Source organism: Octodon degus, unplaced genomic scaffold (assembly GCF_000260255.1).
Source record: "Octodon degus isolate 3935 unplaced genomic scaffold, OctDeg1.0 scaffold00004, whole genome shotgun sequence".
In the NCBI taxonomy this organism is placed as follows: Eukaryota; Metazoa; Chordata; class Mammalia; order Rodentia; family Octodontidae; genus Octodon; species Octodon degus.
This window is the reverse complement of record NW_004524580.1, coordinates 16,505,637-16,512,331: the sequence shown is the minus strand read 5'-3', so window position 1 is coordinate 16,512,331 and position 6,695 is coordinate 16,505,637.

Genomic DNA, 6,695 nt, shown 5'->3' with positions numbered 1-6,695 from the left:
TTTGTTTGTTTTATGGTACTTTTTACTATATGGCAATTTTGATGCTGTATTTTGTACAATTTTATGTATCTTGAAATCTTTGTATTGTCAACTCTGTTATTGCTTTTTCTGTATAGCAAATATATATTGTGTACTTTTTATTTCAACAGACCTTTCCTATTTCATGATAATAAAGAAAAAATTCCCAAACTTGCTTCTAATTTTTATAGTTGTTACTATTGTTGGTCATTAATAGTTTCATTTTAAAATCATTACTTTATCAATAATTCATCAAGGCTCTAAGATATAGATCCAGTTTGATCTTTATCCAAATAGTCAGTCAGCTGCCTCACCAGTGCTTATTAAATAATTGATCTTACTCAGTGATTTGAAATTACTGCACTGTCATGCACTAAATCCCCATGTGTATTTTGGATTTATTTGTGGAACTGTAAATTCTGCTTCATCTGTCATTTTATTCCTGCTCAAGAACCATCTGATTTGACCCACTCTGGTACTGAAATTGCATTTTGTTTAGTTTCACAAACAAATGAATACCTGTTTAGTCACTGTCAGGGAGGAACAATGTCATAAATTGCTATATTGTTCTCAGTGAATTCTTACAAAACAGAAATGCACAGTGAAATATTAATAGTTTCTTTTTAAATATTTCTGAATGGAGGATGTATTTTGCTCATATTAATACACCTGAACGGTATAAATTATCATATTCAAAAACATTATTACACTGTAAGGATAACCCTAAAAGACTCAACAAAAACTTTATCTACAAAAATCCAAAGAAAACGCACAGGCATATAACTTGCAAACAGGTTAAGGTAGCTTTTGTAAAAAGATAAGCATAATCAATCAAAACCTTAGTATTAGCTTCAAGAGTTTTCAGTAATTTCATCAAATGATTCGAATGCTTTCATAAGTCCCAACACTTCCTTTTCATCTGTCACTGCACCAGCTGATGAGAAGCAGGAAGGAGAGATTACAGAACTTCCTCCTAAACCTCAAATATATGGGAGATGGGCTCTTGGCCAAAACCAAATCCAAGGGCAATTTTCTTTGTTCTTAGCAGTGCAACATTCTTCCTTGAGTTGATGGAAAATATTCCTTAGAAACCAACCATAATAGCCCTTATTTGTAATTAGTAGTGAGGACATTAAACACATAATAGTCCAAAAGTACTAAGTAAGGTAAAAGAACACAAGAACAGAAAGGTACTATGTGCAGCTTTTTATCAAATTTGAATGTATTCCAAATGCCCATTTTAAAACCTCACTGTCAGAGGGTTTTTGCTTGAAATCACTAATCCTGAATCGTGAGTCTATTGAAGAGTAACTATATAATGTGGATTATTTTTCCCCCAAATTGTCATTGAAAAGTCTGGGGCATTCATACTATTGAAAATATAATTCTGTTGGCATAGTCAGGTAGAAATGTTTCCAGCTTCTATAAATGTACAAAGCGGGGACATTTCCTGTGCCAATTAGCAGTTTTGCTGAGCAAGAAGGAAAAGTGTCTAAAGATGCTTGAATAAGGACCCAGCAAGCTCAGTATTTGAATGAGAACAACCCAGCAAGCTTTCTTGGGCTTTTGGCACCCATACAAACCACAGTAAAGAGTTCTCAGGAAGGTCATCCAATGCCAGTGAACCATACGGCTTATGTGGGAGGGGGGCAGTTGCATGGCTTTTTTCCCTTAGTGCATGTCCAGGGGAGGACTCTCGCTAATGCCTGGCACCATAGGGCTTATAAATATTTTCTAGCTGATCTTATGAATACAGCTTTTCAAGCACCAGACAATTGGTACAAAAGGATAAGTTCAATGAAACCTAAGAATTGTCTGAAAATTCAATGAAGTTGCAATTTTGTACTTGGAAATAATATATGTGTCTCAAACACATAATTTGATTTAGATTCAAGTACAAGTTTGTGTAGCAGTGGGGTACTTATCTGATGATTTGTCTATGCTGCTGTATACAGCACCACCTTTTTATATATGCCTAACTTTCTATGTTTTAGCAACATTTAATTTTAAAAGGAAACAACCACATTACAGAGCAACTGTTGTTGTTTTAGATGTTTAATTGGTGCACTTATTTTGGTAGAATTAGGTACTCTTTTACATCATAATTCTTTTGGAAATCTAAGAACAAGGTTTTATTTATTCTTTATTTTAAAACTGTGTTCTTTATTTATCTATATGCATGTTTATTTAACTTTCTTCTCTTTTTCCCTTCTTGCATTTCACTGCCTTTATCAACTTAGTTTTTCACTTCTATGAAATGATGCATAATGTATCTTTTCATGTTACATTTAATATGCACATGTCCTTTATTCCTGAGAGGGAAATGGGACTAACCTAGCAAATATGTGACAGTGTGGTAAGTTTGTCACGTATTCATAAGTCATGAGCAGATTTAGGTAAGCAAAATTCAGGCTTTCCACTGAAGCACAGAGAGATGCCATAAATGAGTGCTAATTATTGAGAGAAAGAGCCTCCTAGAGTCTATTCTCAACCCAGCACCCAAAGAAAGACTTTTAAAACAAAGGTCAAGACTTAGCACTTCCTTGCCCAAACTCTCTTCGGAATCAATGGCCCTGAAGGTCCTGTAACCTGACGTCTGGTTTTAAGTTGCTCCCCTCTCCCACTGCCTGTGCCCACTTTCATGCCTGCTGCCCTGCAGTGGTGCGGCTCCTCACCCGCTCTTCATACTGATACTGAATATGGAAAATGCCGTCCTGCCTCTTGGCCAGCAGACCCAACAACGTGCACGTGTCTTTTAGATCTGTTCAAAACTTCATCTTCCTAGTGGGGCCGTCACTACCCAGCCACTATATTGCAGTCTGTCTCTGTAGTAGCTCTTCCTTTTTTGGAGGTGTATTTATCTAGAAAACACTTAATATGGCCCACCACACTCATTGGGCTTTCTTTTTCAGTTGGTATTAACTTTTTGTATTGCTCCCTGGAATTTAGCTCTATAAAGGGTGGGAGTTATGTCAACTTGTTTACTTCCATATATTCGGTGCCTATCAGGTGCCTATCTAATATATATATGAAGTATAAGAATTCTCCAGAGAAACAGAACAGGTGGGAGGGAGACAGAGAGAGAGAGAGACTGAGAAATGGGGAAAGAATTTTTTGTTTAGAGAGACAGAAAAAATAAAAGGTAGAGGCAGAGAGGGATTATATAGGAACTGAATTTATGACAATAGAGACCAAAAAGCACCCTTTCCCTAAAGCAGGAAAAGATAGATACTCCAGCTAAAACAGTGTATTTGTTCTTCTTTTGCCTTTTTATTCTACCCAGCCTCTGGAAAAATTGAATAAAGCTTTCTTGTAGATGAAGACCGGTCTTCTTTACTCAGTCCACCAATTCAAATGCTCATCACTTCTTGGGACACCCACACAGACACTCAGGCATCTCTTAGCTCAGGCAAGTGGACATCTAAGATTAATTGTGATAAGGTCACAAGAAAATAAAATCTTATGTAATGTCCATCAGATAAGAAAGGCTTGATGGAGGGCACAGTACAGCTTTAAAAGAAAGCAGATATTTTCCAAATGTATAAAGGAGAAAGATGGTCATCCACATGCTGTCCTTGCAAAGTAGTGCATCAGAATGTTTTCACCAAACTACTTGTAGAAAAAGATTCCAAATAACTTAGGGATGAAATGCATTTATTCATGGACCTGAAGATCGTGAGCTGGGTGGGCTCCTTGGTTGGTACCATACCGTGGCTCTTGTCCTCTTGCACTATGCTACCTCATTCCTGAATTAGCTTTGTCCTTAGTATGGCTTCCCTCACAGGAGCAAAAGAGCTGTGACATGTCCACCGTTTAAGCGCTCATTCTACAATATCCAAAGGAAAAAAAAAGACACTTAGATTTGTCTGTGAACCCAAACATACTCCTAAATCAGTCATGTGGGGCATGCAGCTTTAGTATACCAACTGGTGCTAACTTGATTTATATAAATCAATGATTATGAAGCAGAAAGAGATTGTATGTTTGGAAGTTGCTCCTTGGCTAAGTAGAATCCAGACCTCCTGTTATTTGCCTATCAGACTGTAACCAAAGGAGAAGCAGAGCTTCCCTGGAATTACCAGAAGGGCAATTAGAGTTCCATAAAGAAGGAAAACTGTTGTTAACTCGATTTATATGAATCAATGATTATGAAGTAGAAAGTGATTGTATGTTTGGAATAAAAGGGGATATATAAATGAATGTCCATTTTGTATCTGTGTATTCAAAATGGTTAGGATAGATATATAGTTACATTCTCTTAATGAATAGAGAGATTTGTTCTAATGGTGTTTGTAAATAGGATATCATGTCTGCATCTTGTACAGCAAGTAACCACTAGGAAGACAGTATGCAATGTGTTAATTATTGAAACTATCCTACCAATTTGATTTGAAACTGTCTCATTGCTATTTGTCTGTCAAAATTATGGAAACAAAATAACAGCAAACCTTTAAAAAATAAATAAAATTATCGTGGCCACTTTGGATCTGAGGTTAGAGCTATTTCCCTCTAAATCTCATTTCCAGACTTTGGAAGGCTGTCGAACAAGCCAGTGTAACGTCCACACGCATGCGTTATGAGTTTCCAGATAAAAGGTACATTCATGAATGTAATTGATTATGGAAACAGTAACTTGAGGCCAGATTAGATAGGGCCTTGCATAAATGGATAAAAACATTGGGCTTTATTAAGCAGCTGCTCAAAAGCCACAGAAATGCTTTTTAAGCAAATAATAGTAATGCCCCACAGAAAACAAATAAGATTATTATATATGTCTTTGATATTTTTAATATAATTCTTGAGGCAATTGTAGGAAAATGGATGTACCTTGAGACCATTATACTAAGTAAAGTAAAGCAGACACACAAGATTAGGCATTGCATAGCTTCTCCTCTATGAAATATTTAATGTGTAAGTATGAAAAGAAAGGCAGATAATTGGGAAAAAAGGTATTGTATTCTAAATATGTTTCCGCTGCCAGTTTTTGATTTCACTCCAATACAGTATGCATGGCAGTGTACTTTGCAGGACTTCCATTTCTTTGGATATGTTAAGGTATTTATTGAAAAATAATATGGAACAACATGAAAACTATTTTAGAAAAAATGGGCAAACAAAAATTAACTAGGTTTTTATTGTAATGTTATGAGACAGCTTGGACTTTGGGCAAAGAGAGAAAAATTCTGATTGAGCAGATATTTCTCACACAAAACCAACAGGACTTTAAAATTAAGTAGACAGATCTCTGGCTAATATGTGCAGAGACAAATGACTGATTTTTGTAAGTTGGAGGTCAAAAATATACTATAGTTTTCAACAAGGAGGGGAAAATGGAAGACAGGAAAATGGAGAGGGAGAGAATCATAGGGGGAATACTGAGTTAGGAAAGACTAGAAGCAGTTGTTTCTCAGAGATAGGATGTATGGTAGAATTTTGCTGCATTTTGGTAGCAAGGCATTCACTTTTCCTGTATGGACCTCTAATTACCCTTCTGGTAATTCCAGGAGAGTACTGCTTCTCTATTGGTTATACTCTGATAGGCAAACAACTGGAGGTCTCGATTCTACTTAGCTAAGAAGCAACTTCTAGAACTCAATTTAGTTCACAGCAGTCTCTCAAGAGACTGGAAATAGATGGATTCATCAAAGAAGTGAGACCTGGAGCACCAAGTTGGTCTTGCCACTAAATAAACTATTCTTAATCCCACTGAGATTTTATTGTTTTCCATAGAATTTCAGGTCTACGTGTCCTGGATTCTTAATATTGAAATCTATGTATATCCTTCTGATAAATTCCATTTTCTATGGAAGAGTCTATTTGTGTCACTCCAGTAAAAAAAAACTAACACAAAGGAAAGGAAAAAATATGACCTTTGAAAGAAAATTATGCTTTACAGAGTAGATACTGAGGATGTTCTTATAAGACATATAATTCCAGGATACATATAAACTAATTTGCCATTATGATGGAATTGGAAATTGAGAAAGGCATAGATTATTTTCAGCTGAGGCTAAGAAGAATGGGTTAAAAAAATAAGAACAATGATGAGAATTATGAATCTCTGGCAGGGGCTGTAGCTCAGTGGAACAGCACCTGCCTGGCAAGTGCAGGATCTAAGTTTGAATCCAGTACAAAAAAAAAAGAGTTATAAATATCACTGAAGCTAAAATATATAAATTTGGTGTCTTATAACTAACATAACTATGTAAATTTCTTTAATAGCAATTCAGAAATCATGGGAAGGTATTTAAGGAAAGCAAATTCCTAGACAGTGAATATCAAATTTAGATATTAATGAGTATATATTCTACAAATCAGTCATAACAGGGAAAAAGTGAAGTGGATTATGAATATATATTTGACACCCTGAGCCCCAGGATTCTGCATAGACATTTGATCTGATACACAGGGGTAGATAGAAGCAATAGCATCTTAATCTAAGGGAACTGTGACAAGGATAGGATTCAGGACCAATTCTGAAAAAGAATATTTATGGACATGTCTGTAGATAGCACAGACCAAAGGAAAACCTAGTCTATGACTTAAGAAAAAAAAAAAAAAAAAAGAGGTGAGAGCTGGCCAGATAGCTAAGCAGATTAAAGTGCCTGCCTAGACAAACACAGGGACCGGAGTTTGATCCCTGGAGTGACATGCCAGTCCTGCCCCTGGGCATGCTG